Source organism: Tiliqua scincoides, chromosome 2, assembly GCF_035046505.1.
Source record: "Tiliqua scincoides isolate rTilSci1 chromosome 2, rTilSci1.hap2, whole genome shotgun sequence".
Lineage (NCBI taxonomy): Eukaryota > Metazoa > Chordata > Lepidosauria > Squamata > Scincidae > Tiliqua > Tiliqua scincoides.
This window is the reverse complement of record NC_089822.1, coordinates 574,734-598,973: the sequence shown is the minus strand read 5'-3', so window position 1 is coordinate 598,973 and position 24,240 is coordinate 574,734. Positions and strand designations below refer to the sequence as shown.

Below are 24,240 nucleotides of genomic sequence, written 5' to 3'. Positions count from 1 at the left end.
CCAAAGAGGCCAGTCCTGGAACATCAAAGGGCTGGGCTTAGCTGCAGGCAGGAGGCCCAGGAAGGGACAAGGCAGGCAGTACTGTGCTTAAAACTCACCCCTTGGTAACCAAGTCCCTCTCCTGACAGTCCTGCTTCCCCAGCCCAGCAACAGATGGTTACTAGTGCAGCTTGCTGATGACACTTGCCACCCTGGTACTCCCCAGAAGCGGCGTGGCTGTCGGGGAATGGCTCCCACCATCACGGGCTATAGCTGGTGCTCCGCTTCCAGACTGCCTCTGAATCCTTGTCAGCTGGCAGGGCAGACTGGCCGCACTGGAGAGAGACACAAAGGGAGGTTTTCCAAACTTTTCCAAGTGGTGAAGACCAGAAGCAATTGTGAGGAGCTCCAGAAGGATCTCTCCAGACTGGCAGAATGGGCAGCAAAATGGCAGATGTGTTTCAATGTAAGTAAGTGTAAAGTCATGCACACTGGGGCAAAGAATCAAAACTTTACATATAGGCTAATGGGTTCTGAGCTGTCTGTGATAGATCAGGAGAGGGATCTTGGGGTCCTTGTGGACAGCTCGATAAAAGTGTCGACCCAATGTGCGGCAGCAGTAAAGAAGGCCAATTCTATGCTCGGGATCATTAGAAAAGGTATTGAGAACAAAACGGCTAATATTATATAATGCTGTTGTACAAATCAATGGTAAGGCCACACCTGGAGTATTGTGTCCAGTTCTGGTTGCCACATCTCAAAAAGGACATTGTTGGTTGGTTGGCAACCTTCAGTCTCGAAAGACTATGGTATAAGCCTACAGCACCCGGTATTCCCAAGTGGTCTCCCATCCAAGTACTAACCAGGCCTGACCCTGCTTAGCTTCCAAGATCAGACGAGATCGGGCACGTGAAAAGGTGCAAAAGAGAGTGACTAAGGGTGCAATCCTAACCCTTTATGTCAGTGCTTTCCAGCATTGGCATAGCAGTGCCAAAGGGACGTGTGCTGCATCCTGCAGTTGGGTGGTACTCACAGAGGCCTCTTCAAAGTAAGGGAATGTTTGTTCCCTTACTTTAGAACTGCACTGCCCTTATGTCAGTGCTGGAAAGCACTGGCATAAGGGGTTAGGATTGCGCCCTAAGATGATTACCAGGCTGCTGCACCTTTCTTATGAGAAAAGGCTACAGCGTTTGGGCCTCTTCAGCCTAGAAAAGAGGTGCCTTAGGGGGGACATGACTGAGACATACAAAATTATGCATGGGAAGGATAGATTGGATAGAGATGCTCTTTTCCCTCTCACACAACATCAGAACCAGGAGACATTCACTAAAATTGAGTGTTAGGAGAGTTAGGACAGGCAAAAGAAAATATTTCTTTACTCAGTGTGTGGTTGGTCTGTGGAACTCCTTGCCACAGGATGTGGGAATGGCATCTGGCCTAGATGCCTTTAAAAGGTGATTGGACCAATTTCTGGAGGAAAATCCATTACGGGTTACAAGCCATGATGTCTACGTGTAACCTCCTGATTTTAGAAATGGGCTATGTCAGAATGTCAGATGCAAGGGAGGGCACCAGGATGCAGGTCTCTTGTTATCTGGTGTGCTCCCTGGGGCATTTGGTGCACCAGTGTGAGATACAGGAAGCTGGACTAGATGGGCCTATGGCCTGATCCAGTGGGGCTGCTCTTATGAGGGAGCTGCAGTGACCAGGCAAAAGGACCACAGCCCCCAGCAGCCAGGGCTACAGGCTCCTGGGCTCATGGGGAGGGGAGCTGGTTGGGGTGGCAGCCAGCACCCCAGCGTCAGGCATTGTGCTCAGGGGTTGGAAAAGCAGGCTGGGAGGCACCTGGATGTTTTCTTTTCCACCAAACCCAAATAATCTGAAACTTGTTACCAGACACAGAATTATGCAAATTGCAGATATTTACATTAGGGCAGTTTTCAAGGGCAGAGGATTTCCTTCTTGGTCACCAGTCCACAAGGGGCAGCATGAGACAACACCAGCCCAAGGTGCCTTGCTGTGGGAGACTCACAAGAGGAAGTTGAGTGCTGGGGATCTCAAGTTCAGGACCTTGGCAGCAGGTCCTGGCCTGGTACATCCCGAGTCACCACACTGGCTGCCAGGTAGAGGGAATCATGCAGCAGTGAAGGGGCTACCCAGATAATGGCTGGAGCAGCCATCAGCTGAAGTGACATAAGGACCCAAGAGGGGCCTGACTAATGGCCCCAAAGAACTGATGCTCCAGGCTTGGTTCCTCAGGCTGAGCAGCAGCAGCCACCTGCATGGGCAGGCCATATGTCCCTGGTCCAATCTGGATCACAGCTGCTGCCTTAGACCTTCATCTTCCTTCTCCACAATCAGACCCCACCCTCAACAGCTGCAAAGCCAAAGTCTGATGAAGGGCATGAAGGCAACAGCCTCCTATGCAAAGGCCTGGAAGGTATCTAATGCAACTAAACGTTTTAAGAGGAAGAACTGAATGGATCTGCAGAGCTGTCAGCCTCATGGGAGAGTCCTTCCCTCCCCAGTCTTTATGGAAGCTCAAATTACATCTAATTCATTAGAGGACCTGCCTTCTTCTTTCCTGAATGTGAAGTTTACTGAGAAGCCTTTGGTGAGGGAATGTGTCAAACACCTTCTTAAAGTCCAGATATATAGTGTCCACAGGTTCATCTATATCCACATGCCGCTTGACCTTTTCAAAGAACTGTACAAGATTTATGAGGCAAGACTTACCCTTGAAGAAGCCTTGCTGATTCTTCCTCAGCAAAGCTTATCCTTCTGAGTTCTAAGATTTTATCCTCCATTTGGCTCTCCACTATTTTACATGGAACAGGTTATTGCTAACCACAAACCTGTAGGGGTTGGTGGGGAGCAATCAGAAAAACTGTCTTCTGCTGTGCAACTCTGCTTGATTTAGACTCCTTTTCCCAACGACTTCAAGAACACGGGGGCTGTACAGCAGCAGAACCTGCTCCCTCCTACAGTTGTGCTCCCATGCAGCTACTTCTCTCTATTGCTGAAAGGGCCAGCTTCTAGTATTAAAACTCAGCTAGGGGGAAAAGCTGCTTGAATGCCAGGCTGTGAGGTGAGCCATGCAGCCACTTTCATTAAAGTGCTTTTCACTGGACCCAGTTCGGTCCAGTGAAAACAACAGGTCTTCTGTTGTGTTTTTGGAGTCTGGATGTCAACAAGCGTAGATTAGGTGTCATCTTGGTCTTTCCAGAAGCTTTGGATAATGACCTCACTAAAAGCTCCTCCATAAATTTAGAAGCAGAGATATAGATTCATACAGGAAGCAGAGAGATAACTGGTGAATCCTTACAGCAGAGGAAAGCAAGACATGAGGCTTCCCAAGGCTCTACATTAGGACCTGGGACCGTTTGCAAACCCTTGAAGCCAGTGGTCAGAGGTGAAGCAGCCAAGTCTGCAGATTCATTTCAACACATTTCCATTCTGCCCTTTCCCTTCTGTAACAATGAGATACAAGATGTGAGAGGACAACACCAAGCTATCCAGAAGGGTGAAAAAAGTGGATCATCAAGTTCTCCAAAATAATCTCTAAACAGTGTGAACAGGTAATGAAATGGCAAAGGAGGTTCACCATAATTGTAAGCTGTATTCCCTCCAAGGTACAGCCGTGCACCTCTCAGCTGATCGCCTCACAGCGTGGAGCTCGGCAACAACATAACAACATCATTGCCGAACATCTGGAGACAGTGTTGTGACTCGTCATGACGCCATACAGATGAAGGGGTCTGTGCACTGGCACAGACTCCTTAGAGGAAACACTGATTATAAGATTGACACACACTGGGGCAATAAAACCTAACTTCACATACTTATTTCTTTTTGAAGAAGTGTATGTCCTGCCTTTTCCATGCTGAAGCAAATGCCCAAGGCCATACCACAAGACAATCAATAAAATGTACAATGAATCAAAACAATAAGTAAAATCATTAATAAAAAAAGATAAAACCCGGGGAGGGGGTGGTCCAGAAAGAGGCAGCAGAGCCAAAACACCATTACAGGCACAGAGGGCAGGCATCAACTTATTACCCAAATGCCAGGTAAAACAAACATTTTGAGCCCTTGCCAAAAAGCCATGAGGGAGGGGGCATGGACATCCTTCCCTTCCAGAGGTGCAAACTGTGCCTCACGCTGTGTCCCGTCTGAAGGGAGGGGTCAGCGAGATCAGACAATGGGGTTCTTGCACTGCAGCAGCCTAAGAAGGATGGCCTTCCAGGAGCCTCTGCTTCCCAGTCACTGCAGAGAGAGTGCGCACAGGGCAGTTGTGCAGCAAAACAATGTGTGTGAAGGGAGGGGAATACGTGAATCAAAACTGATGTTCAAAGGCAGGCCCCCCTCAGCCGCCACCGGCCCCAGGGTGCAATGCAGGTGCACCCTGCAATGGATGTCTTGCTGTAACACTGGGCCACTCACCGGTTCCATGCGCTTCTCACGCACACAGCTGCAGCAGAGGCACTCTCTTATGACATTCCTCCAGTGGCAGTGCTCCCATAGATTCACAGGCTCGGCAGCGTGGCTGGTTTTGGCACCTGAGTGAAGATGAAGGCCACAGCAGTTACAGACTGAACTCCCCTCAGGCAGGAGGCTGAATCTTTCAGGAAGTGACCTTTCCAAAAAACCAGAAGGCCTCCTGAGGCTCAGGCACATGGCCTCTGTGGGCCTCAGAAGCCTTCTGGTTTTTTGGATAGGTTATTTTCAGTCTTTTGAGAAAACCGGAAGTAACCTTTTAAGGCCTGAGAAGGGTTAGGGCCTGGGTTAGCCACAAACCGCCTCCCTGGGCCTCAGAATACCGTCTAGTCATGACCGGAGCAGAACTCTGGAGGGGTCAGGGGGCAAGTGAGGGGCCAGGACCCTGGCGGGGGCAGCATTACTACCCCCCAGAAGAGGTTGATCCAGGGTTCTGTGAGCCCTCCTCAGCTATGCTACTGTGACTGGCCCAAGGCCACCCAGGAACCTTCATGGCTCAATAGGAATGAACCCAGATCTACCAGCTTTAAGCCCAACACTAGAACCAGTAGGCCATTTCATAGGTATGAAAATTGCTCTGCAGGGGACAAAAAAGCTCTGCAGAGAATTATTAAGATCGCGCAGCACATCATCAACCTTCATCTACCAGCTTTGGAGGACATCTATACAGACGCCTGAGGGAGGACATGACTGAGACATACAAAATTATGCATGTGAAGGATAAAGTGGATAGAGAGAGGCTCTTTACACTCTCACATAACACCAGAACCAGGCAACATCCACTAAAATTAAGTGTGTGTGGGGGGGGGGGGGATAGAACAGACAAAAGAAAATATGTCTTTACTTAGCATGTGGTTGGTCTGTGGAACTCCTTGCCACAGGATGCGGTGATGGTATCTGGCCTAAATGCCTTTAAAAGGGGATTGGACAAGTTTCTGGAGGAAAAACCCATTATGGGTTACAAGCCATGATGTGTATGTGCCACCTCCTGATTTTAGAAATGGGCTATGTCAGAATGCCAGATACAAGGGAGGGCACCAGGATGCAGGTCTCTTGTTATCTGGTGTGCTCCCAGGGGCATTTGGTGGGCTGCTGTGAGATACAGGAAGCTGGACTAGATGGGCCTATGGCCTGATCCAGTGGGGCTGTTCTTATGTTCAAAGCAGAAGTCCAGCAAGGAAGTCCAGCAAGGAAGCCATGACCTCTAAAGGGTTCTGCTAAATCCAGGAGGGTGCCCGCATGGCTAACGAGCCAAGTTAGAGAGGCTGTGAAGGGCAAGGAAGCTTCCTTCCGTAAACGGAAGTCTTGCCCTAATGAGGAGAATAAAAAGGAACATAAACTGTGGCAAAAGAAATGTAAGAAGGTGACACAGGAGGCCAAGCGAGACTATGAGGAATGCATGGCCAGCAACATCCAGGGGAATAATAAAAGCTTCTTCAAATATGTTAGAAGCAGGAAACCCACCAGAAAAGCGGTTGGCCCTCTGGATGGTGAGGGAGGGAAAGGGGAGATAAAAGGAGACTTAGAGATGGCAGAGAAATTGAATGAGTTCTTTGCATCTGTCTTCACAGCAGAAGACCATGGGCAGATACCGCTGCCCGAATGGCCCCTCCTGAACAAGGAATTAAGTCAGATAAAGGTTAAAAGAGAAGATGTTTCAGACTTCATTGATAAATTAAAGATCAATAAGTCACCGGGCCCTGATGGCATCCACCCAAGAGTTATTAAGGAATTGAAGAATGAAGTTGCTGATCTCTTGACTAAGGTATGCAACTTGTCCCTCAAAACGGCCACGGAGCCAGAAGTCTGGAGGATATCAAATGTCATGCCTATCTTTAAAAAGGTAAAGAGGGGGGACCCGGGAAACTATAGGCTGGTCAGCCTAACATCTATACCAGGTAAGATGGTGGAATGCCTCATCAAAGATAGGATCTCAAAACACATAGACAAAAAGGCCTTGCTGAGGGAGAATCAGCCTGGCTTCTGTAAGGGTAAGTCTTGCCTCACAAACCTTTTAGAATTCTTTGAAAAGGTCAACAGGTATGTGGATACAGGAGAATCTGTAGACATTATATATCTGGACTTCCAGAAGGCGTTCGACACTGTCCCTCACCAAAGGCTACTGAAAAAACTCCACAGTCAGGGAATTAGAAGACAGATCCTCCCATGGATTGAGAACTGGTTGAAAGCCAGGAAGCAGAGTGGGTGTCAATGGGCAATTTTCATAATGGAGAGAGGTGAAAAGCGATGTGCCCCAAGGATCTGTCCTGGGACCGGTGCTTTTCAACCTCTTCATAAATGACCTGGAGACAGGGTTGAGCAGTGAGGTGGCCAAGTTTGTAGACAACACCAAACTTTTCTGAGTGGTGAAGACCAGAAGTGATTGTGAGGAGCTCCAAAAGGATCTCTCCAGACTGGCAGAACGGGCAACAAAATGGCAGATGCGCTTCAATGTCAGTAAGTGTAAAGTCATGCACATTGGGGCAAAAAATCAAAACTTCACATATAGGCTGATGGGTTCTGAGCTGTCTGTGACGGATCAGGAGAGAGATCTTGGGGTGGTGGTGGACAGGTCGATGAAAGTGTCGACTCAATGTGTGGCGGGAGTAATGAAGGCCAATTCTATGCTTGGGATCATTAGAAAAGGTATTGAGAACAAAATGGCTAATATAATGCCGTTGTACAAATCAATGGTAAGGCCACACCTGGAGTATTGTGTCCAGTTCTGGTTGCCACATCTCAAAAAAGACATAGTGGAAATGGAAAAGATGCAAAAGAGAGTGACTAAGATGATTACTGGGCTGGGGCACCTTCCTTATGAGGAAAGGCTACGGCGTTTGGGCCTCTTCAGCCTAGAAAAGAGGCGCCTGAGGGGGGACATGATTGAGACATACAAAATTATGCAGGGGATGGACAGAGTGGATAGGGAGATACTCTTTACACTCTCACATAATACCAGAACCAGAGGACATCTGCTAAAATTGAGTGTTGGGAGAGTTAGAACGGACAAAAGAAAATATTTCTTTACTCAGTGTGTGGTTGGTCTATGGAACTCCTTGCCACAGCATGAGGTGATGGCGTCTGGCCTGGACGCCTTTAAAAGGGGATTGGACAAGTTTCTGGAGGAAAAATCCATTACGGGTTGCAAGCCATGATGTGCATGTACAACCTCCAGATTTTAGAAATGGGCCATGTCAGAGTGCAAGGGAGGGCACCAGGATGAGGTCTCTTGTTATCTGGCGTGCTCCTTGGGGCATTTGGTCAGCTGCTGTGGGATACAGGAAGCTGGACTAGGTGGGCCTGTGGCCTGATCCACTGGGGCTATTCTTATGTTCTTACCTCAGCCCCCAGTTCCTGCCAGAAGCACCCTCTGCTTGCAGCAGGCAGAAAGTGGACATCACTCAAGGTACAGGAAGGCCCACCTCCCATCACTCCTTCCACATAATGCCAAGGGCTGTGGCTCTCCTTCCTACTCCCCTCCTCTCCCCCCCCCAAGCAGGCAGGGCTCTGCTCACTCCTCAGGAATGAAAGGGGGGGCTGCTGCCAGTAGATAGCAATGGGGGGAGTGGTCAGTGCCAGCCAGGGAAGGGGGAGAGGTACCTCCCTCTGCCCCAGCCCTTGAGCTCTTCGGCAACACACGTCATTTGGCTGCCAAGAAGTCGATCTTCAGCTCCAGAAAAGGGTTCTCTCTCAACCACCCCCCAGCAGTGTATCCAAGTGAGCAGGAACCACATCCAACTGCAAGGGCTGACTGCACCCACACAAAGCTGTGCCACCTTCCACCAGCCCCTCAAGGCTCCCTACCAGAAGTAAGCCTCCCTGGCTCCTGCCACACGTTTCTCAGAGAAAGAGAGAGAGAGACCGACCCACAAGGGACATGGAGCCCCACTAGGCACAAAGGGTGCCTGAATCACCATCCTTTCTGCCTTGGGAAGGGCGGACACACAGCAGCCATGCCAACTGACAATGGCTAAGTTCTTTGCTCAGCCCCTCACACATCACAGGACAAGTGCTTTGAGTGACAGGGATTACAACAGCCAGCAGAGGCTCCAACAGAAGCTGGCTGGAGTCCGGAGGGGAAGGAGAGTTTCCCGTTCCATCACAGCTGCAGTGCAAGGAGGCCTGATCACTCCTCCACAGAGAGCTCCATCCAGCCTCACTGTTGACCTGTCACCAACTCCTGGAGGCTCTTGGAATGAAAGCTGGGCCTTAGCACACCTTTTTCTGACCCAAACTTCTCAACAAAGGCCTGAGAGGCTCTGTTTCCATCTCCTCCATTACTGGATGCTTTTTCTAGTATACCCAGCAAGCCTGCTAGATAAGAAAGGGTGTATGCAAGGCAAGCTTTGGATATTTAAGAAATACATGAAGAACAAAATGACAGATTTTGGAGGGAGTAGAGGTGCATGTCAGGGAATGTGCGTGTGCGTGTCAGCCATGATGAGTAGATGTGCGCGTCAGCCATGTTGTGTATGTGCTACCTCTTGATTTGAGAAATGGGTTACGTCAGAGTGGCAGATGCAATGGAGGGCACCAAGATGCTGGTCCCTTGTTGTCTTGTGTGCCCCCTGAGGCATTTGGTGGGCCGCTGTGAGATACAGGAAGCTGGACTAGATGGGCCCTGGGCCTGATCCAGTGGGGCTGTTCTTAGGGAAATGCATGATGATCAGCGCTGGGGCTGCAGGAGGCCCAAGGAAGCAGCAGCAGCAGCATCACACTGGCCTGGAGACATGCCCTGTGTGATCTGCGCACCACAGCCCCCTCCATCATGCAACTGTGGGCCACAACTGCCCAGCTGGGCCTCTGCTCATCTTCCCACACACACAGACACACACACACAATCCAGAGTAGGTCATACACTGCAGCACCTTCCTCAGCACCATACAAAACCACAGGAAGGGATATGCCCCAAGTGGAGGACCGCCCACCACCCCGGATGCCCCAGTCCCCTACAAATCCAGAGCACAGGGAAAAGCACATCATGGAAAGGTCTGGCTGTGCTCGGTCTGCAGGAACTTTCTTCCCAGCCCTCCAAGATAAGGAGTTCCCTCTCCCACCAATCACTCCAGCCCATCCTGGAAGAAATGCAAACAGTCCAAGACAAACCACCACTGAGCACTTGGGCAGCCACCTGCTGGATGACTTCTCTGGCCTCCTGCTGGATTCTGTGTCCCCCTCCACTCTGCTCCTTGCCCCTTTCACCTCTCCTGGAAGGACAAGCCCCCATTCAGGCAGTTGTCACCATGACTCCCCACCCCTTCACATCTCCCCTGATGTCAAACCAGCCAATGGCAGCACAGTATGCAAATCAGGCAAGAGAGCCCAGCAACAAGAGAAAGGGGGCACAGTGGGTGCTGGGGCAGGGACTGGAGGGAGCCTGGCAGGGGGAGAGGCTGCCTCCCCCCAGCACACCCAAGCAAGCTTGGTAGCAACACAGACACCAACCACAAGGAAGCCCACCCCCATGGGACTGAGGTCCATTGGCTAGTTAAGGCTAGATTTCCAAAAACTCTGAAGACACGGGAGGGAAAAGAAGTGCCCCCCCCCCCCAAAGAAAATACCAAACCAAAAATGTTGAGAGAAACTGGAATGTCAGTAATTCAGGTCCAACCTTGTTAAGCAGGTATTTTTATTCATGGATTTGACTCAACACGAATGGCCACTTCAAATGAGAAGGAATGTCCTGATCCCTGGAGAAAAGGAAAAGGCATCCCTTTAATCTGGAGAGATTATCTGTGTAAGAATTTTAATTCTTACTGTTGTAGAGAACAGTCATGCAAGGGATTACAGGTATAACCTAATTATTCACAGATTTTTCTATCTCAATCGATGACAATGGTCCTTTAACAATAGCCTCCTTAATGCAAGAGAGAGAGTGAGTGAGCAGGCAGCCTGCTGACAAGCCATCAATCATTCTCTCTCCAGGCTTCACCCCAAGGCAAAGGACCCCTCTCTCTCCCCTGAGTACATGAAAGAAAGTTCACTTTGCTCTGGGTGAAGGGAGGGGTGGCTGGCTTGCCTGGAAAGAGACTGATTAATGAATTGTCTGCCTAACGACTCTGTCTTACTGAGCATTTTTTTCTAAATTGATTAGCTTTAGTGCTATTTTTGCCATCCTTGCAAATAATGAGACTCAGCCTGTACTGAAAACAACCCTTTAAGAATGTGGAATTCCAGTTTTGGATAACTGGGCTGGTTATCCTGTAGAACAGAACCACTTGGAACAGGTTTATGACATTTAGGGCCCAATCCTATCCAACTTTCCAGCGTTGATGCAGCCAGGATGCAGTTCTGGAGGTAAGGGAACAAACACTCCTTTACCTTGAGGATGTCTCTGTGATTGCCTTGCCCCACACTGCAGACCCCATTGACAGGGCTGCATTAGCGCTGGAAAGTTGAATAGGATTGGGCAATTAGAAGCGTACATGTGTCTGTTTCTGCTGAAACTTTCCAAGCAATTTTTTGCCAGCTGGCACTATTATTTAGGAAACATAGGCAGTATAATCAACAGGAACCCCGATTTGAAGTAACAATTTAAACTGACATTTTCTTCTCTTTAAATCAGTCACAAGTTACTTAACAATCATAGCCAATCTATGTACTAATTCCCTAACACAGAGGTGCATGCTAGCAATAAGCAAACCAAGACTAACATAAGAAGAGCTCTGCTGGATCAGGCCAAAAGCCCACCTAGTCCAGCCTCCTGTATCTCACAGGGGCCCTCCACTGTGCCTCAGGGAGCACACAAGGCAACAAGAGACCTGCATCCTCACAACTTGCATTCTGAGGTAGCCTGCCACTAAAACCAGGAGGTTGCTGTTGCGCATACACATCATGGTTTGTAACCTGTGATGGACTTTTCCTCCAGAAATCTGTCCAATTCCCTTTTAAAGACATCTAGGCCAGATGCAGTCACCACATCCTGTGTCAAGGAGTTCCACAGACTACTTACATGCTGCATAAATAAATATTTTCTTTTGTCTGTCCTAACTCTCCCAACACTCAATTTTAGGGGATGTCTCCTGGTTCTGGTGTTGTGTGAGAGGGAAAAGAATATCCCTCTTTCCACTCAATCCATCCCTGGCATAATTTTGTGTATCTCCTGCACACACATAAATGTATCATTTGCATTCTTCATCTTCCATCTTAACAGGCTCCTCAGAGCAGTTCACAATCTGTTTTATTAACGATGTTTGAATGTGGCAGCACTGGCATATGCCTGTCTTGACTTGCTCGCTCACCTCGAAAAAGGAAACCAAAGAAACAGCAGCACAAACTCCAACCCCACCAGATGATGAGTGATTAAACAAGGCAGCTTCGCCTGTCATCTGAACACCCTCAGTGAGATGAACTGCTGGTCTCCCACAGCAGTGAATTCTGAAATGTCAGTGGCCCAACCAAGATGGCCCTGTTGCCTTTGTGACAGATCTAAGGCCATCTGGCTCATGCCAGCATCCGAGTGACTTAGATTTAGGAGATGATTGTTGTCTGTGGGGAATGGTCCAAACTACAATTGTGGGATACCGAAATCCCAGGCTACAAACTCTATAGGAGGGACATAGAGGAGTGTGTTGGTGGTGCGATGGTCATCTATGTTAAAGAAGGGGTGGAATCCAGTAAAGTAGAGACTGAAGGCAGGTCCAACTCCACCATAGAATCACTGTGGGTCAAATTACCAGGCCTGAAGAGTGATGTAATACTGGGGGCATGCTATCGCCATCCAGACCAAAAACCAGAAGGGGACCTTGAGATGCGGAAACAGATCAAGGAGGTGTTGAGGAGGGACAGGGTAGTAATCATGGGGGACTTCAATTATCCTCATATCGACTGGGTCAATTTGTGTTCTGGTCACAAAAGAGAGACCGGATTCCTTGACATGTTCCTTAGAGCAGCTAATCATGGAGCCCACCAGAGGACAGGTGATTGGATTTAATACTGTGCTTCGTCAGGACTTGGTTAGAGACATAAATGTTACTGAGCCATTGGGGGAACAGTGACCATGCTGCAATCTGCTTTGACATGCATGTCAGCAGAAAGAATGCCAAAAATATCTGACACAAAAACCCTCGACTTCTGACGAGCGAACTTCCCTCAAATGAGACTAGTTAAAAAGAAGTGGAAAGGGAAGGTAAAAAGAGTCCAGAGTGCATGGAGGTTGCTTAAAACAACAGTAATAGAGGCCCAGCAAAAGTGTATACTGCAAAGGAAGGGCTTGATTAAGTCCAGGAGGTGCCTGCATGGCTAACGAGCCAAGTTAGAGAGGCTGTAAAGGGCAAGGAAGCTTCCTTCCATAAATGGAAGTCTTGCCCTAATGAGGAGAATAAAAAGGAACAAACTGTGGCAAAAGAAATGTAAGAAGGTGATATAGGGGGCCAAGAGAGACTATGAGGAATACACAGCCAGCAACATTAAGGGGAATAATAAAAGCTTCTTCAAATATGTTAGAAGCAGGAAACCCGCCAGAGAAGCGGTTGGCCCTCTAGATGGTGAGGGAGGGAAAAGGGAGATAGACTTAGAGATGGCAGAGAAATTAAATGAGTTCTTTGCATCTGTCTTCACGGCAGAAAACCTTGGGCAGATACCGCGGCCTGAATGGCCCCTCCTGACCAAGGAATTAAGGCTGCAATCCTAACTTAACTTTCCAGCACTGACATAAGGGCAATGCAACTCTGAGGTAAGGGAATAAATATTTCCTTACCTTGAGGAGGCCTCCATGACTGCTCCCAATTGCAGGATGCAGCACATGTCCCCACGGGTATGGCTACGCCAGTGCTAGAAAGTTGGTTAGGATTGCACCCCAAGTCAGATAGAGGTTAAAAGAGAAGACATTACAGACCTAACTGACAAATTAAAAATCAGTAACTCACCAGGCCCAGGTGGCCTCCACCCAAGAGTTGTTAAGGAATTGAAGAATGAAGTAGCCGATCTCTTGACTAAAATACAACTTGTCCTTTAAAATGGCCACGGTGCCAGAGAATTGGTCACAAATGTCACACCAATCTTTGAAAAAGGAAGGAGAGGGAACCTGGGAAATTATAGTCCAGACAGCCTAACATCTATACCAGGCAAGATGGTGGAATGCCTCATCAAAGATAGGATCTCAAAACACATAGACAAAAAGGCCTTGCTGAGGGAGAATCAGCCTGGCTTCTGTAAGGGTAAGTCTTGCCTCACGAACCTTTCAGAATTCTTCAAAAAGGTCAACAGGCATGTGGATGCGGGAGAACCTGTGGATATTATATATCTGGACTTTCAGAAGGCTTTCGACACGGTCCCTCACCAAAGGCTGCTGAGGAAACTCCACAGACAGGGAATTAGAGGACAGGTCCTCTCAAGGATTGAGAACTGGTTGAAGACCAGGAAACAGAGAGTGGGTGTCAATGGACAATGGAGACAGGGCTAAGCAGCGAGGTGGCCAAGTTTGCAGATGACACCAAATTTTTCCAAGTGGTGAAGACCAGAAGAGGTTATGAAGAGCTCCAGAAGGATCTCTCCAAACTGGCAGAATGGGCAGTAAAACTGCAGATGCATTTCAATGTAAGTAAGCGTAAAGTACGTGTAAAGTGTAAAGTCATACACACTGGGACAAAGAATCAAAACCTTACATACAGGCTAATGGGTTCTGAGCTGTCTGTGACAGATCAGGAGAGGGATCTTGGGGTCCTTGTGGACAGCTCGATGAAAGTGTCGATTTAATGTGCAGCAGCAGTGAAGGCTAATTCCATGCTTGGGATCATTAGGAAAGACAGTGAGAATAAGACAGCTAATATTGTAATGCTGTTGTAAGGCATTATAAGGCACCTTCCTTATGAGGAAAGGTTACAAAGTTTGGGCCTCTTCAGCCTAGAAAAGAGGTGCCTGAGGGGGGATGTGAATGACACATACAAAATTATGCAAGGGTAGAGTGGATAGAGGGGATAGAGAGACGCTCTTTCTGCTCTTATGTAACACCAGAACCAGGAGACATCCACTAAAGTTGAGTGTTGGGAGAGTTAGGAAAGACAAAAGAAAATATTTCTTTATCCAGAGTGTAATTAGTTTGTGGAACTCCTTGCTACAGGAAGTAGTGGTGGCATCTTGCCTAGATACCTTTAAGAGGGAATTGGACAAATTTCTGGAGGAAAAGTTCATCACAGGTTACAAGCCATGGTAGGTATGTGCAAGCTCCTGGTTTAAGAGGTAAGCTGCCTCCGATTACCAGATGCAGGGGAGGGCACCAGGATGCAGGTTGTGTCTGTTGTCTTGTGTGCTCCCTGAAGCATTTGGTGGGCCAATGTGAGATACCGGATGCTGGACTAGATGGGGCTTTGGCCTGATCCACCAGCCCTGAACAGAATCTGAACTTGTCTTTCTGGTCCTAAGCCAGTGGGCAGAAGAACGTCTAGGTTCCTAGGAGCATCCAGCCCATAAAGCTCCCCCATACCACTGCAGCCAGAAGGTGGGTTCTTCAAACTTTCTGGAATTCAGCCAGACTGAATGGCCTCAACACCAGTGCAGACAGGCACCCAAACAGGAGCTCAAATGGCTGGATCAAGAAAACAACAAACAAACCCAAAGTCAGTGCATGCATATTCGAAGCAGAAGTCTGCAAGGAGACCACCTCAGCATTTCTCAGACTGGAAAGTGAGAGACGCCTGCTGGGTCAGGTGCAGGCGAGCAGAGCAGTTCCCCACACGGACACAATGGCCACTTTCAGAGCTGCAGCAGATGTGCCTGTCACAGCAGAGACAACAGCAAGTCCTGCAGCAACCTACAGATGATCCATCTTGGCCCTCACCTGCAGATTACAGCTCATGCACAGCAGCCCAGGCCTCAGGGCTTCAGGAAGCACAGCCCCCACTGACATTGCTCCTGTACAAGGAAGGAATACACTCTGGAGGCCCTGACTGAGAGACAGGATGCAGAGGAGCCACGCTGGCAAAGGGTGTACAGGAAGAGCAGTGCAGCCATGCAGGTGGGGGAAGGGCCATACCTCTGGGTCAACAGAGCACTTGCTTTGCAGGTAGAATCTCCAAAGGGGCTGGGGAAGGGCCATCTGAGACCACAATGCTGCACTGTTATTGATGGCAGCTGCCCACAGGGATCCGATCACCTCTATGCTACATGGACTGCGTCGGTTGCCAATTTGTTTCTAGGCTCCATTCAAGAAACAGGCTGTCACATTTAAAGGCTGAAATGGTGTGGGACCTGGTGACGTAAGGATTGCCTTCTCCTGTGTAAGCCCCATCGTGTGCTCTTATCATGTGCAGGCCTGCTCCAGGCGCCTAGGCAAACCACCAAGGCAGTGGTTTTCAAACTGGAGTGTCGCAAGGACCCAGCCTGAGGGCCCTGGACTCTGCCACCTTAAGGGGCTGGGGGAAAGCAGCAATTACAAACCGAAGGCAGGGTGAGATCCTCCACTTTCACTTTCTGAAGCTTGGGCAGCCCTGCAGAGGAACGTGCAGGGCTCCCCGCACCCCTGGGAGGCTTCTGCAGAGACCGGTAAGTACGTGCCAGTCCCTGAACCCCCCTTAGCAACGCGATTCTGGGGGTCGTGTCACTGCCTCCACCCTGCCCCTGCAAGAATTCAGAGCGGCTCAAACTCTCCCTGACAGTTTGAGAACCGCTGCACTAAGGGCATGGCCTTTACAGTAGTGGCACCAACTTTATGAACCGACTCCTCTCAGAGGACTGTAAAGCCCCAAATTTGCACTCCTTTAGTTGGTTTGTTGCCTCAACTTTTGCTGGTTTATTTTTGTTGGCTGCTGGTATTCAATTTTTTTTTATCAAGATTGGCAAGTGTACAAAGTGCTAGTTTTTTGCTCTTGCAGGATGAAATTTTACTACTACTACTACTGTATTTATTCACCGCCTTTCTCATAGGCTGGACAAAGTTTACAAAGGCAGGCTGACCAAAAGCCCCATTGTGTCAAATGGGGTTTTTACAAGTGCTATTCTATGAGAGAAACCCACAGAACCCTCCATTTCCCCAGATGTTTCTCTTCACAGTGCAGTTGCCATTCTCACTGCTCAGCTCTAGCCTTCCAAGCTTCCAAAGGCAGCTGCAAAACATACTTCAGGCTGATTCTCAAGAGGTTATCCATTCTTGCCAGCCATTCTTGCCTCCACACTCCTTCACGGAGCTCTGTCAGAGGCTTCCAGTTGCCCATCAAAAGTGAGACCAAGGCTGATCCTGCTTAGCTTCTACAGGCAAGGCAGCAGCTCAGCCTCCAGACCACACCTCCTGCACTTGCTATGCTTTCATTGTTTTACTATTTCAGTTCCTTGCGTATTGCCTCAGGCTGTCCTGCAGGTAGGAAAGGTGGAATATAAAAGGTTCTAGAACACAACTCTGTATTCTAGAGACCTGGTGCCAATTCGTGGCTAGACTGCTTGACTGTGGGTCAAGCTCCAGCCATTGCTGGAACACACCTTCCAAGCATATCTAAGGAGGAGAGGCTTGGGGCAAGAGGGTCCTTTCACACAGTTGGACAGAAAAACCTGAACTGCCACCTGATAACAGGGAAATGTGCAAAGCTACGAGACAAATGGGAAGGCAAAGAGCTCGCTCTGAGGAGCCCAGGAAGGCTCAAATGTCCAGCCTGGCAACACAGGATAGGACAAGATCAAGACCCAGTTTCAGAACCAGCACCCAAAAACAGGTCAGACCCTGATATTCCTAACGCAGATATAGAGGTACCAGGGGCTGAATTTTAATGGCTTAAAAAACAAAATGACATACCAAAATCAGTCCCTACCTTTTTGCAGCCAAACTGCACCATTTCCAAGTCTCTACAACTATTTTTAGGATTGAAAGAACCACTTCTGGCTCACACGGAGGTTCCCTGCTCCTCCCAGGTTTGCTCCAGAATGCATCTCTTGAGCAGCAAGACCTTGGAAACTACTCACCTGAAAAAAGAAGTTTATTTTATTTAAGAAATTTGTATCCCACTTCTCCCCAGTAGCACTCAAGGTGGCTAACAATATTTTAAAAATCCAATAAATATAAATACAATAAATCAATAAAATAATTACAACAATATATTTAATGGATTTTTAAAATATGGCCCAAAGAATCCACATAAAACCCCCAGACAAATCATCCACTCATAGAAGCAGCACAAGATCAATGTTAAAAAACAGAACAGCACATAATAAAGGCAGCTATAAAACAAATATAATAGTAAGAACAGCCAAACAAGTTCTTAACTCACTCAACATACAAAAAAAGCCAATTTAACCAGAAAGTTTTTCATCACCACCAGAAGGGAGAGGGGATGGGGTGGGAGCAGCTCCTTCCATTCCTGCCAGAATGAGGAGGGGGTGGGAAGGGGCAGCTCTTAAGTTGCAAGGGAGGGAGCTCCACAACTGCAGTGGCACCACAGTGTAGGCCCAGCTTGTCATCAGCCTCCCAACCTCCAACAGGGCCCTCTCAGATGATCTTAGGGCAGTGGAATTCAAACTGGGGCATCGCGACGCCCCAGCCTGAGGGTCCTGGTCCCTTTCCCCTTAAGGGGCGGAGGCAGCAGCACAATCCCTAGGATCGCACCGTTCACGGGGGCTGTAGGAGCTTGGTGCACTTGCCTAAGCACCCTGCAGCTCCCCAGGGGTACAGGGAGCCCTGCGCGACCTTTGGCAGGGCTCCCCGGGTCAGTGAAGGTGACAGCGGAGAGATTGTGCCCCGCTCCGTTAAACCGGAAGCGGTATGCGATCGCTTTCCCCGACCCGAGGAGCCCTGCAGGCGCTCGCACCTGGCTCTCCGCAGCCAGGGACGGCTGCTGCAGGGACTGGAGGGTACACCCCAGTCCCTACAGCCCGGACAAAAGGGGAAGAGAAGCGATCACGCCACTGCCTCCCCCTGCCCCCACAAAGACTTACTGCGGGATTCAAACTCCTTGCGAGTTTGAAAACCGCAGTCTTAGGGGGTGAGCCAGAATGTATGGGAGCAGGAGCTTCTGTCAGCTACCCCAGTCCCACACCATAAGGGACTTCAAAAGTTATAACCAGCACCATGAACTACGTTCAGAAACAAACTGGCAGCCAGTGCAACTGGCAAGTGGCAGCCCAACAGTGTCCGGCCACCAAACCCCAGCAGCCCCCCACAATGCCACAATCTGCACAAATTGCCATTTTCAGACAGACAAGGTAAGCCCTTCGTACTTTGCATTACAGAAATCTAACTGAGTTGTCACCAAAGCACAGACCACCGTCAGGCCCAACCAACTCAGGTACAGCCACAGTTGGTGCAGCAGCCAAAGCTGGGCAAATGCCCTCCACCCCCCTCCCCTGGCAATTCAGCAGCAGATCCAGGATGAGTCCCCCCAAGGGCACACCTGTTCCTGCAGAGGGATATCCAGGGCCACTGCCAAGGCCACCCCGGGCAGGGGGCTGTTGGGCAGCAAGGCAGGTGCCCCCTCCTGGATTCCCAACCCTGCCTCGGCCATCTAGGGAGATTCACAGGCAGTCATAAGAACATAAGAACAGCCCCACTGGGTCAGGCCAGAGGCCCATCTAGTCCAGCTTCCTGCATCTCACAGCGGCCCACTAGATGCCTCAGGGAGCACACAAGACCACAAGACACTTGCATCTCACTGCCACCTCCCTGAATCCGGCATTCTATTTACTCTCACACACACCCAGCAAAGACACCAGTGGCGCCTGGCAAACCACTGAACAGGGTGCCTTGTAAGGAGGGGAGGCCTGGTGGCAGCCTGTCATGACTCTGCCTCCCTGCCCCTGTGGCTGCTGCACCAGCTGATAGTGCGGGGAGAGACCCACCCCTCCCACTGTATCCAGCCTGGTCTCTGTGATCCACCTGATCCAACTCACATTTTGCCTTGTGGCAGTGGCAAATCAGATGCACTTTTAGGAGCTGGCAAATAACCCAGCCCCCCCCCCACTGTCCCCATTTGAACTCACCACTTTCCATTCCTATCTCACTATGCTCTGCGTGCAAAGGGTTCATCCAAAGAGAACTAGCATAGACCCCTCCCCCCATCTGAAACCTTGGGAACCTCTCTGTCAGTGCAGTGTATACTGGACTTAGATGGGCCAATGGCTGACTCAATACTTGCAACTTCCTGTGTGCACACCATGAGTCTCATCTTGGGGCACCCAGGGTGGGCACTGGGACCCTCCCCACTTCCAAGGCCTTCCACACCTGGGTTCCACCAAGAGGCCTTTCAGGCCTCTACTGAGTCATGCACCCCAGGCAGGGAACAGAGACAGGCCTCTGCCTCCCTCCCAGCAGCTCCATCTAGGTGCAGCCCTGTCGGGTGCCACTTCTCGGCCTCCATGCTGACTCAAGGGCTGCAGACGTCACCTTCCTCCCAGCATCCTCCCTCCCTCCCCACTGAGTCACCCACAGCTGGACTGCCCCCAGGGATACCACAAGCTCTCCAGGGCACCAAGCCAAGGAAGCATGGCTCCAAGGGGCAGGAAGCTGGTGCTGCAGGCCTCTAAGGTCTGCCCCCAAGGTCTGGCCCCAAGCCAGGTGCAAGAGCACCAGAGATAATAAAGATACCTTCCTCCAGGCTCCAATGATGCTTCCCTCCCACTGGCCTGGCTACAGCAGCCCCTACCCCCCCACCTCAGCACACCTGGCTTCCTCTTCCAAAGAGTCCTGCTGCAGTTGGAGAGACAGACTAGATCACAACCCAGCCCAACATTCTCATCTGCCTAGATGCTGAGAGAATGGAAGCCCTGAGGGGATTCATGTGTTCAGCCAGGAGTTCAAGTCAGCCCTGCATCCCTCCAGCCCACATGCCATGCAGACCAAGGTGGGAGAGCTCTGGACTGGTCCATGTCAGGTTACAGGTAGGCAGTTGGGTTCCGGAGAACATCTCCACACAAAACACACACACACACCCCCTCGCTGCATGCAGGAAATGAGCACATTGGAGGAAAAGCTGAGTGCAGACCTCTTCTAGAAGCACTACACACAGAGTGCTTTTGCATGGGGAAGCATTCTGAAACAGGACCCCTGCCCCCAGGCATGAAGTCTGGAGCGGAAGAGTCCCAAATTCTACCACCTTTGCTTATCATCTCCCTCTGCATCATGCTTGGATTGGGATTGGGGCAAGTCGTGGCTATCCCACCTCTTTTAGCGAGTGGGAGAATCCCAGAACAAGAAGAGGTCTTGCACGAGAGAAATCTCGCAGGTGCCGTGTTTGGGGGGGGCAGCACAACATGACATTTACAGCAGGGGACTACTGGACAGGAGGAGAGGCTTCTTTGTGGGTCCAGAAGACCAGCTGCGTGGCCTGCGGAGTGTTTGACCTGCTGCTGCCACACTGCACTGATGCAACAGGTCACAGCACTAGCCACGGCTTTTGACATGCTCCAAGGAGGCAGCAGCTGGGCGAGCCACGCTGCTCCACACTTCGGGACAAGGCTCCTGGCCTCCCCCTTGCTCCTGCCTGCTGGCTCTAGCTGCAGACATGTGCTTCCTGCATTGGCCTGGGCTGGGCTTGAGGGCCTTGCCACTTCCAGGATTCCAAGCCCTCTGCCTACCCTTGCCCACCGTCTCCCTACCCAGTCCCTCAGGCCTGAACTTCCATTTTTGTCCTCTTTGCCAGCCTCCTGTCAGCCTGGCTTTGTGCCCCTGAACGCCCCCCGTCCTGCCTCTCCCGGCCCAGCTCTGCCTCTGACTAGAATCTGCCCAGGTCTCCTCTCCAGTTCTGGCCCTGCCAACACTATGGGTGGGATCAGACGGGGGGGGGGGCGGCTGAATCCTGATGTGTACCCACTCAGAGGAGAAACTGCCCCATTTCACACCACACATCATGAAGGGACAGAAGCTTCCCCAGCCTGGCCCCATGACCTGCATAAGGGAAGAGCCAGCCACAATCTTTGCCCTCCCTTCACCCAACCAGCCACTCCTCCACACCATTTCTCTGCTCCAAGCGTATAAGCAGCACAACACAGAGCTGCAGCACAAATAAAATGCAAACTGTTGGCTGGGGGGCAGTCTGGTTCCCCCCCAAGGGTCCAGGCAGGTACCAGTGCCAGAGAAGACAGGGAAAGCAGCACATTGCAGCAGAGAGGGGATAAGAACATAAGAACACAAGAACAGCCCCACTGGATCAGGCCATAGGCCCATCTAGTCCAGCTTCCTGTATCTCACAGCAGCCCACCAAATGCCCCAGGGAGCACACAAGGCAACAAGAGACCCCATCCTGGTGCCCTCCCTTGCATCTGGCATTCTGACATAACCCATTTCTAAAATCAGGAGGTTGCACATACACATCATGGCTTGTACCCCATAATGGATTTTTCCTCCAGAAACTTGTCCAATCCCCTTTTAAAGGCATCTAGGCTAGACACCAGCACCACATCCTGTGGCAAGGAGTTCCACAGACCGACCACACGCTGAGTAAAGAAATATTTCCTTTTGTCTGTCCTAACCCGCCCAACACTCAATTTTAGTGGATGTCCCCTGGTTCTGGTGTTATGTGAGAGTGTAAAGAGCATCTCTCTATCCACTCTGTCCATCCCCTGCATCATTTTCTATGTCTCAATCCTGTCCCCCTTCAGGCGCCTCTTTTCTAGGCTGAAGAGGCCCAAACGCCGTAGCCTTTCCTCATAAGGAAGGTGCCCCAGCCCTGTAATCATCTTAGTCGCTCTCTTTTGCACCTTTTCCATTTCCACTATGTCTTTTTTTAAGATGCGGCGACCAGAACTGGACACAATACTCCAGGTGTGGCCTTACCATAGATTTGTACAACGGCATTATAATACTAGCCGTTTTGTTCTCAATACCCTTCCTAATGATCCCAAGCATAGAATTGGCCTTCTTCACTGCAATTGGCTTCTTCCCTGCATAGAAGGGGATGGCAAGTGCACAGCAGGCTCCTACAAATCATGCCCACAGCATTCAGTTGGTCGGCACCAGCTCAGCAACTGTGGCCTTCACCAACTACCAGAAGAATCTGCTGACATTCATGGAACAAACAGCCAAATGCAGGCCCAGGAATAAAAGTGGGCCCTGCTCCCACACACTGGGAGTCCCTGAACTATGGCCCACCAACACATCTGACTGGCCCACTGAGCCCAGGGACAGTATGATCCCGTGCACCCCCTTCCTCTTCTCCTTCCTCCTGCCGCTGCTGCTGCTGAATGTTGAAGCTGCTGGGCTGAGCCTCTCCCTATGCCAGACTCTGGGCAAGACTGCAAGCAGCCCTGCTGCTGCAGAGGCCCCTTGCCTGTCTTCTGCCCCTGTTGTCCACCACACGCCGGTCTTGCCGCCTATAACCGACTTGCTCCAGCCCCCCACAGGAGCAGAGTAGAGCGATGCGGCCCTGGCAGCAAACAGCTGAGCCCTGCGCTACCAGCGTCTCTGACCCTGCCTGCCACATGCGCAGGTGTGTGAAGGCCAATCCAACACCCGCTGTGCCCAAGAGCTGGTCAGCTGCAGGGCTCCATCCAGCAGGGCTGGGCCTACAGCACGAGGGTCTTGCGCAGCAGCCAAACAGCCAACTGGTGAAGCTGGTCAGGCTGTGCCCTCCAATTCATCATCATTCACGTATCCCAAGCAGAGGTCCAGAGACAGTTCACAAGGGGAAGCGGGTGCCGGTCCCTCCAGGGGCTGGGGGGGGGCGCCAGCAAGGGGAGATGCGTTGCTGGGGCAAATCCCCCACCAAACACAAGGTGGCCCCCGCTGAGAGGGCAGGCAGAGGGGCCACGACCTCCCCAGCCTGCCTGCAGGGGCCCCTCCGAAGGCCGACAGCACGCCAGGCACCGTCGCCCCCGCGGTGAACCGCTCCCCACCCCCAGCCCCGAGCGAGCCCGGGCAGCCCCCGCCTCCCTGCGCTGACACTTCGTGGGGAAGGTCCTCGGGGCAGAGCCCCGCCGGGCCGAGGGCAGCAGCCGGTCGGCAGGCTCTCCGGCAGGGCGCCAGAGCCCAGCCCGCCCTCGGCCGCCCCGGCAGGCCTGCGCGGAGGCGGGAGGCGGGGGTGCCCGGGCCGCAGGCTGCCAGGGAGGCCCGCAGAGGGCGCCCCGCCCACGGCCAGCGGGGCTCTGGGCCCGGAACAGCCTGCGCGGCGCCCCGGCAGCGCCTCCCTCGGCCAGGTGGGACGCGCACCCCGAGCACCGAGCCCCGGGCCCTCCTGCCCGCAGCGCCGCACACAGCGGAGGGGCCCGGCCCGGCCCCAGCGGCGCCGTCCGCGCCCAGGCAAGGCAAGGCGGCGGAGCCCGCAGAGACACTACTCGGGGAGGCCGCTCTGCCGTCGGGCCCCGGCGCCCTCCGGCCGGCCGCCCACTCACCTGCCGCCCTCCGTCAGCGGGAACCTCGGCACGACCGTGCGTGGGGCGAGCCCCGCCGGGCGACCCTTCGGCGGCGGCAGGACCAGCACCGTCCGCCTCCTCCTGACTCACGGTCCATTTCCTACCAGCTGCTCTGCCTGCCCCCCGGCCCGCCATTGGCCCGGCCCGCCGCCCCTCAGCCTCGCCCCGCCCGCGCCCCGCCCCCGCCGCAGGCCCCGCCCCCTCGCCAGGCAGCCCCGGCGCCGCAGCGGTGGCGTCGCTGCAGGGGGCTCCGCGGGGCGCGCGAGCGGCCCCTCCCTTCGGAGCCATTCCCGGCGGGGGCGCAGAACAGAGCCGGACGGCTTTCTCCCCCTCCCTCCCCGCAAGACTCCCCCCGCCGGCAATGGCTCCGAAGGGAGGGGCCGCTCGCCGCCCCCCTCCAGCTGCGCCACCGCACGACCCTCTCCGAGGGGTTCGCCCTCAGAGACCGGCCCCCTCGCCCCTCGGTGGGCAGCAGCTGTGCTCGGGCAGCACCACCACCGG

The 24,240-nt window shown here is 51.8% G+C and overlaps 1 protein-coding gene across 5 annotated transcripts in view; it reads right to left on the bottom strand.

Annotated features, from left to right (window-relative positions):
* ATOSB (atos homolog B) overlaps positions 1-23,857 on the bottom strand; it is a 41,645-nt gene extending 17,788 nt beyond the window's left edge. Inside the window, exons 1-7 of one of the 5 annotated variants that reach the window (XM_066616104.1) lie at positions 23,719-23,857; positions 17,214-17,364; positions 14,900-15,001; positions 10,088-10,166; positions 9,608-9,683; positions 4,423-4,538; positions 99-314 (exon numbers count right to left, since the gene is read on the bottom strand). The gene's annotated coding sequence lies outside the window, so the exon portion shown is untranslated. The remainder of the gene's footprint in view (positions 1-98; positions 315-4,422; positions 4,539-9,607; positions 9,684-10,087; positions 10,167-14,899; positions 15,002-17,213; positions 17,365-23,718) is intronic. The other 4 variants (XM_066616102.1, XM_066616103.1, XM_066616105.1 and 1 more) reach the window with 4 other exon arrangements.
* Between the last annotated feature and the right edge of the window lie 383 nt (positions 23,858-24,240).